Raw genomic sequence first — 8,899 nt, 5'->3', positions numbered from 1 at the left:
AATCAGCTTCTTGTATGAAATTCTAAATTTGTGAACAGATAGGATTCTAAGAAGTGATCCAGTTTACATGGGTATCACCTAATAACCCAGGACAAAATTAGATTAATAAAACATTCAGTTAGACTTCAGGACACCTGGAAAAAACTGAAATTATATTTAGGGGGAAAAAAAACAACAGAACAAAACAACAAAGTCGTATCTTCCTTTTTTGTATAGATCATTTCTTCTGGATTATTTTTGTGACTCAAAGACAGAAGTTTTCAAAACACAGCCAGATAGAATGCCTTCATGGAAGGTAGAGACTACACTCATTTCCATCTGCTAATCTGATAAGGAAGTCTAAGAATGCAACAAAACTATTTGATCAAATGTTTATAGTAAGATAAATCTCAAATGATCAGCGCATCTGGAACTCACTGAAAGGAACAATGAAATAATAAAGAACTAAACCTCTCGATGCAAATTCTAACAGGAAAAATAGGTATAAACTCTCTATCTTTTAATTAAAAAAAAAAAAAAAGAGCCCCAAACCAAATGTTCTATTTTCCAGCTTCAGTTAGTTTGTATTAAAACACATCTGAGGGTTTTATCTGCACAGGATGAACAAGCCCTAAAAATGTTTTGGAAAGGTTTCCTGGAAGACTTCCCCCCAACCTTTGGAACCCTTCCAGAGAGCAAGAAAAAGAGCATATGTTTGACTTACAGACAGAAACACCCAGAGAAGTAGTAGGAAGAACAGTGAATTAAAAGGAGAAGGTGAGCTTCATTTTGTAAAAAGATTGTTTTGAAACTCTTTCTTCAGTTAAAAGTCTTGACATAATTCCAAGACATAATTTATTTTGCCTGGGAGATCATCATTTTTAAGGCAAATGTTCCAGTTTTGTAGGAAAATTCAGCCAAAACTAAAAATAAATATTTTAATAAAGAGGCGATCATTGCCAAGTACATAAAAGGACAAGTAATAATCTAGAATCAAATGCTGGTCATTAGTTGTAATGAACATTCAATGCTATGGTTCTAGAAGATATGTAATAGAAGTTTGATTCTCAACGTGTCCTTGCAGTCTCAATTAGGAACCTTTAAATGGGAAAATAAATAAATAAATACATGTGAATTTCATTTTTATTAGTTTATGATCCAACACAGAAGCCCATATCACAAGGCATTTCAACTTCTATATGATACAGCAGTGTTACTTTATCAGCATTATTTAATGCCTTGATTCAAGGAAAACTTTGTGTAAAAGTATGTACATCCACAGTCATTAATGTAATTATTCTTACGTACGGCTTAGGAACCCAGAATTTACTCTCTTTATGCATAAAATAAAATTGAATGTGTATCAGTTTTCTTAGTGAAGGGAGCTATCAATGCAGAACCTAGTCTTCCTTGTTTCCTTCAACTAAGGGAGTTTTGATATAAAAGATTAGACATCTTTCTCTTATTTTGAACAAAAGCTTTGAAATAGCAAACCAAAACTCTGTTTTCCACTGAAATCTAGCACTTGCAAAATCTTCAAGGGCACAGTACTAGGTATGTCCTAATGGCATGGCTTTGGGGCAGGAGGTTCATTGACAGATAATGATTTCCTTCCTCCAGCACTGAACTGCTCTGAACTTTCTACAGGATGATTCTCCAGCTTAAACTTCCCTTCTAGACAACCCTTTTTGCTTTCTATCACAAGATGTTGACAGTTTGCAGCTCTGTCTCCAGAACTCCAGATGGTTCAATGAAAGTGAAGGATATCATCCTATGACATTTGTTTGGGATTTCTTTTATTTTTCTTTTTTTGGCCAGTACAAAAAAGGAACAGTTTAATGTCAGGTCAAACCTCTAATTTAAACTGATAGAGACAATAAATACAGAGAGTTATGTGCTTTCTTTCAAGGGTATAATAAACAGGAAGAGAACAAGTCAGGTAAAGAGAAGTAAGAAAGAGGGCTAAAGAAAGGCTAAACCTACAACAGATCTCAAAACTGACTAACTTAATCCCACTTCTTATATTAAAGACCATTATGCTGAGTTTGGATGTCATGCTCAGGGGCATGATTTAGAGGAAGGTTGTTAGTTAGGGTAGGATGGTTAGGTCATGATTGGACTCGATGATCCTAAGGTCTTTTCCAACCTGAGTGATTCTATGATCAAAGCACAATGCAGATGATTGGATGTTCTGATCAAATCCCCTGACCTTGTAACTGTCCTTATCCAATATCTCAGTTGTGTTCTTTGTCATGCGTGCTTGCCTCAGCAGCCACAATCTTGAGGAACTAAAGAAAGAATAGGAAATAGGACTCCAAGTTACACATTTTTGAACTTCTTTTTTCCCATAGTACAGGCGAATGAGCAGACTTTTGCCTACTTTCAGAACAAGTTCAAAGCCAACTTTCAGTGCACATCCCCAGAACTGCAAACAAAACCTAAAGAAGAGGAAGTAAAACCATTTTCAAAACATTTAAATTTAAAACTCTCCAGAAAAATAGCTATATTTTAGTCCCAATGACTAATGCTTCAGACTTGTGCACCACTGACCTTGAAGAGGTATTGCAGCTAATATGACAGGCAGTTAACGTCACATACACGAGTGCTGCCTTTCACAAGACCAACAGGTGGACAGAGAGCACAAATCTGTGTCACTTATTATGGTACAGCTCTTATCAAAGTGAATCAGCTTCCTTGGATTGTATGCTCCTGACAAATTCACTTCAAACAGGTAGAGTATTCCTTTAGGGAGTTCTTTTATTCTCTGCCTGTGTCAGGTCATTTAAATACACTGCCTTCAGCCATGCTCACAAATTAGCTGACAATTATCAGAAAGATTCCTGTTGCTTTGACATAAGAGAGTTACCTTCCTTGGTATGCATTAATGAAAAGCTAGAGAAAATGGAGGTATCTTTTCACACATGCCCACTGCTTGAGATGAGTGTTATGCCAAGTACTTCATTTAGCACATTTTCCTCAAGGAAGAATAGTGTACATTGACATAGCATCAGAAATACCATGCTTTCATTTTTACACATTCTGCACATATATCACATACATCTCACAACATGTATATGTAACTATATATCTACACACTGGCAGAGTATGCATACAATAGAAATTGTCTTTTGTTCTAGAGCAACATACGTTATCTATGCAGGTGCCTGAAGCTAGTAACTTTTCCTAAAGTTGTAGAACATTTTTCAGTGACATTCCTCAGACAAACCTGTTTGGAGTTCAGAGAACATGCTCAAATCTGTATCACAGAATCACAGAATTATCAAGGTTGGAAAAGATCTAGAAGATCATCTAGTCCAGCCATTACCAATACTTCCCAGCTAAATCATATTCATGATTTAAATGTATCTCATACATTTAAATCTTATGAGAAGAAGCTGAGAGAACAGGAATTGTTTCACCTGGAGGAGGCTTGATGGAGCAATTCTTGTTCTCTGCAACTCCCTGATAGGAGTTTGTGGTGAGGTGGGGATCAGCCTCTTCAACCACATAAATTGTGATATTATTAAACAGGCTTTATTCAGCCAGAGTCTAATTCACCATTTCATTTTTCATCTCAGATTTTAGTTATACCAAAATAAGATTTTCTCTTTAAACATTCTCCCATTAAGTGACATACAATCTTATAGATATTTACGATGTTAAAAACTTCACCCTCAAACCAAAATAAACAGTCTTGTTCTTCTCTCCAGGGAGAGGTAACTGAGTTTCTGGGTACAGAGATCAACAAACAGCATTCCAAGGAGAAGGGAGAAGAAAAAAACCAGTTGTCATAAAATTACTTTTTCCACAGGCACAGATTAATACCTATCTACCTGCAAGGATTTCAGCATTATAGTATGAAATCCTAAATTTTTTATATTTATAGGGATTTAGCCATAGAGAGGGCTTGCTATTTGTTTAAGCAGGCAACATTACACTAGTGCCTGTATGTCCAACGAACAGTACAGTATTGCATTCTGGTGAGTTCTGTAAACTGATAAATGCCAGCATTATGCATTAATAAGCAGCATGTATAATCCATCTTGCTACTCAGCTACTTTTGTAATATTACAACACTGAGGCAAGATCTGACCTACAGAATGTTAGCTATTAGGTTCTATTATTTTTTTCTCTTCTGCCTGCTAGGTTTTTTTGTTTTGTTTTAATTAGAAAGTCAGATTAGGCCTCTAATCACACACTGAGAACCTTGCACTATTGGATCCTCAGAATTTTCCTGATAAAAAAAAGGTTTCGTTGGTGTTAAGCAATTCTGACAATAGTAGTTGGCAGAGAAGCTGGAGACTAAGTCCCAGAGCAGAAATGCAAATTACTGTAATACAAAAAGAAAATGGATTTTGATTTGCAAATCTTCGCTTTGGATTTAGCCTGTACTCATGTTTGATTAAAACCCAGAGAATGAAGTACAAGTATTATAATTGGATTTCTATAGCCTACTATAATTTTTTTAAACTCATTAGTAATTCAAGCATTTTGATCACATTTTCACTCTCTAGTAATTCTTTTTAAGCGTATCTTTGCAAGTGAGCTGCATAAGAAGTTTTATGATTAGACAGATTCAAACCAATTCAGTAGCTTTGTTTATAGGGCAGCTGCCAAGACCTGAGTCACCAAGTCAGCCCGTGACATGCCCGCTTGTATAACTTGTGTTCTTTGGCATCCTTAGAAGACTTTGTATATCCGTTGTTGGACACACAACCCTACTCACATATCAAATCATTAAAAAATAAATAAATTGAACTACAAATTTGTATAAAATTACTTTTTGGATTGTACTCATTAAATCAGTGTATTTTTTTTACATCCCTCACCACTCTTTTACCTGGTGACAGGAGAGAAAATCTTAAGATTGGTAAAAAGCAAAGCTCTTAATGTACATTATAATTTTTTACAAACAAAGAGCTTTAAAATCCAAAAGGATTCTGTACCTTCTCTGATAGCAGAACCTGACAGACATAGAAAAAGAGCCAATTGAGCCTGCTCATCAGATTTAATCTCCTGCAAAATCATATCCACTTGTGCAGAGAGTAAAAATTCATCCTGCCTATCTCTCTCCTTCAGCTTAATCAACTTAGGGAAAGGACAGTAAACTTCATGCATATTGCTTTGCCTTTTAAGAAAAAATTGGATTTAATTTCAAATACAATATTTAGCCTCCACCATTCAGAGATCAGGCAGATTTCATACCTCCGAGATTTGTTTCCTAACTAAATGCCTTGAGAACAACAATAACAAACATGCTTTGAGAGATGACTGGAAGAACATTAGAGTTTGCTTTGCTTCCTCTAATGTCTAGAAATATTTTCAAACCTTCAGTTTTTATCTTCAAATACAGCTTTTCATTTCTGGACTATAGAAATTCCTAATCAACAACTGTTATTTTTTCCTCCTAAAACAGGGGTTTACTTAGTGAAATAACTAATTCTCATCAATTTGATTATTTTGATGTCACCCTTAGGTGGTACTATACAATCCAAATCCATATCTGCCTTTAAAGTTGGTCAGAGTTTGTTCCTACCTATTTATCCGTCTCCAGAAAAGAAAGGAAATGTTTTGTTTGCTTTCTTGTCTCATTCTGCCTTTGAGGCTTCCAGCAGGTCAGGTTGAAATCAAGAATATTAATTACCTTGTACACCATGATGTCAACATGATCTGGAGGAAACAGATTTTCCCAGGTTTCCTGTTCTAAACAGATGTGGGTTAAAGTCAGACTGAAAATTTGATTGCTAAAAACTAGAACCTCTCTAAATGCAGCTGATTCTTCCTTACCTCCTACAATATTAATTTTAATGTGTTATGTTAGTGTCAGGCTGAAAATAAAATACCTTCCCAACTCTAGAACTTCACATTTTCACACTTGGAAAGAGGGTTGTCTGATCATCAAGGACAAGAAAATGAAGTAGAGGTAGCATTAAGGAAGGAAAACTGCAGAGTTTGGGGTTACTTTCGTGGAAACAGAACATGGGGCTTCCCCTTGTATTTAGAATTACACTGGTACTGAGTTAGTTCCAACTTATTCTGGTGAACCATTTTTAACAGATGCCTAAATACAGTAGAATTTGAAGACCAGTATTTGGAGACCAGTTCAGAGCCTGGGAGATGAAGCATCAAAAGTCATATGGGGGAAAAGAATTCAAGCCAGTTTCAGAGAAGAGCATAACAGGTAAGAGGACAAGCAAGATTCCACCCAAGCTACAGGAAAGACTCATTTGAGGCATCTTATCTGGGACACAGAAATTCATGATGTTCTGCACATCTTCTACTCTTTGAATACCCTCTACACCCAACTACACCCAGGAGAATGTATGAGTAAATTACTGTATCTTCCACCCTCCTGCTTCCTTGACCCATGCAACAGCAGAAATCCATCAGCTGACCTGCAACAAGTATATAACTTAGGTGCTAGTTCTGATCCTGATTCTGCACCTTGCAAATAATGGAGAAAGTATGTCTGCAAGCTTACAAAGAAAGCTGATGACAAGGACTGAAAGATAAAAGAGGGAACTCAAAGTCATAGGTCCCTGCTGCAACACTGAGACCGGGTCATTCATTGCAAGAGCAGACAGCTTTCAAGATGGAAGGCAAGTACTTCAGTAACTCAGGAATCCTTACATAAAAAGATCAAATTGTTAATTATCAAAATCCTGTCAAACCTCTAATTTCTCTGAAATCTCCTATTTCTTAGAAGACATAATTGACTGTGATAAGTAAAGCTTAACACTTTTCAAGCATTAAGGGGAAAAAAATTGAAGATCTATTTTATCAAAACAGTAAAAAAATATCACTATTATTATATATTAAGAAATTTGTCAACAATAAATGCAATTCTGAATTTTGCTTTGTGGTCAAATGTATCAGATGCATTTGCATTATTTTCTTTGACAGGAAGCTTGGGGGTGGGGGAAGAAATAAAAAGAACAACAACACTTCATTTTCAAAGAGAATACAGAATCCTTCAGGTTGGAATTTGCTGTGGCCTTTTGTCGTTGCTATTGTTTTTGTTTTGCTTCAGTTTAAATATAATCACTTTTACTATGAAGGCTCATGGGAGAAAAACTGAAATGTATACGGTGTCTTTTGTTTCTTGAGTAAAACAATAACAAAAGTTACAGCTTTGGAAGTAAAACAGATATGCAGATAAAGATGAAATTTAGGATAGTAGTATAAGAGTGAAAAGTATGAAGAATACACACTGCTGCTGCTCCTTCAGTGCCAGATATTCATCCCATTTGGTCACATTATGGGTTTTCTCAATGAGCTGCTCCTAGGACTAATCAGTAGCTGAAAAAGCAGCAGAAATAATCCAAGAGATTCTCCAGGATTTTACGTACCATGCAACACATAACTGTCTCAACTTTGAGAAAGCTGAGGCAGCACTGCCATTAGCTTTGGTATGGGATCATGGAGATATGAGGGTGACTTGTAAGCCCACATCCTGACCATGCAGTGCAGGAATATGTTTATACATACGTAGCCAGGCTTATAAGTTCTGCTTTTCTTTCTGAGGAGTAAAGCCTACAGAATGAAGAAGTGTCAAAATCCTTACAGTAAAGATCATGAACCAGTTCCAGTTAAGAGCATGACAGATAAGGGGAGAGGCAAATTTCCACCCTAGCTACAGGAAAACCTCATTAGAGGCATGTTGTCTGAGACAGAGAATCCTATTCTGTACATCTCTCAGTAATACTTATTTGCTAAGCCATCTCTGGATGGTACTTGTTGATGATGAGTTGCTAAAAAATTTCATGCATTCAATTGTACTTTTCTAATTCTGTCTCTCTCTTGACTTCTTAACTTGCCTTTTAACATTCCTACTTCCTGGCACGTTTCCACAAGGAAGTAATCCTCAGCAGAAGTTGTACAGTATAAAATCAGTAGGCCTAACTTAAACAAAAACATTTGCCACAGAAAAATGTAGACACTCATATAAAATATAGTTTCTCTCTACAAGAAGTTTCTCAAACCTTGATCCTAAAACTCTTTCTCAAACTGTTCACACTAAGATTGAGGAACCCTCAAAAGCAGGTCTTTTTCTGGGAACCATGATGAACCCTGTAGAGATGAGTTCAGAGTCCTGTGGGGTAAGGACTATTCTCAAAAAATGGCATCTTGGACTAGCTTTTGGAAGACTCACCACAACTGTTTTAAGAGACTTTTAATATATTTTAATTTAGGCTGCTGTAGTTAGTAGTAGCCTTTTGACAGTCTTCACTGTAAACTTTCATTACATTTTAACATACAGCCTCAAAGAAATTTTTCACGTTGTACTTGCTAGAGGTAAAGTGCCAGTATGATGTCACTAAAACATCTGGAAAATATGTATAGATTTTGCCAGATTTCACTTTGACAAATATTTCTAAATTACCAAAAAAGAAAAAAAAATAAAATAAAAAATCATTGAAATTGTACATATATCAGTTTAAAAATATTTCTTTGCAATGAATTTGTTTTTGTTTTTGTTTTTTTTTAATTGAAATGCTTCAAATTAGAATAAGATGGTTCCCTTGACGCTAAAATTGTCAAATGTCAGCTTACATTTCTGTTCTGTGCAACATCATTTCTAAATGAAATGAAATGTATATTACAAAGTTTTTAATCAATCTAGATAGTCTTCCTTAAAATGCCTGAAGATCCTGCATGTACTTTTTGCAATTAACCTAATGGAAAGAGAATACAGTTTCAAGGGATGGGGTTCTCTGTTTGTAAGTTTTCTTTTCCAACTATGTGAACAAATATTCCTCTTAAAACAAAAAAGCAGGAACATCGTACCTCAGGAGCTGGATATATAACCCTTTACTGGATGCTAATGTACCAGTGATGTCAAAAAAAAAAAAAAAAAAAAAAAAAAAGGAACAGGAGTTACAAATACATAAACATGCAAACAAAAATCATTCACCTTTTT

The sequence above is a fragment of the Coturnix japonica genome, chromosome 4 (genome assembly GCF_001577835.2).
Source record: "Coturnix japonica isolate 7356 chromosome 4, Coturnix japonica 2.1, whole genome shotgun sequence".
Lineage (NCBI taxonomy): Eukaryota > Metazoa > Chordata > Aves > Galliformes > Phasianidae > Coturnix > Coturnix japonica.
Note: the sequence above shows the minus strand (reverse complement) of the source record.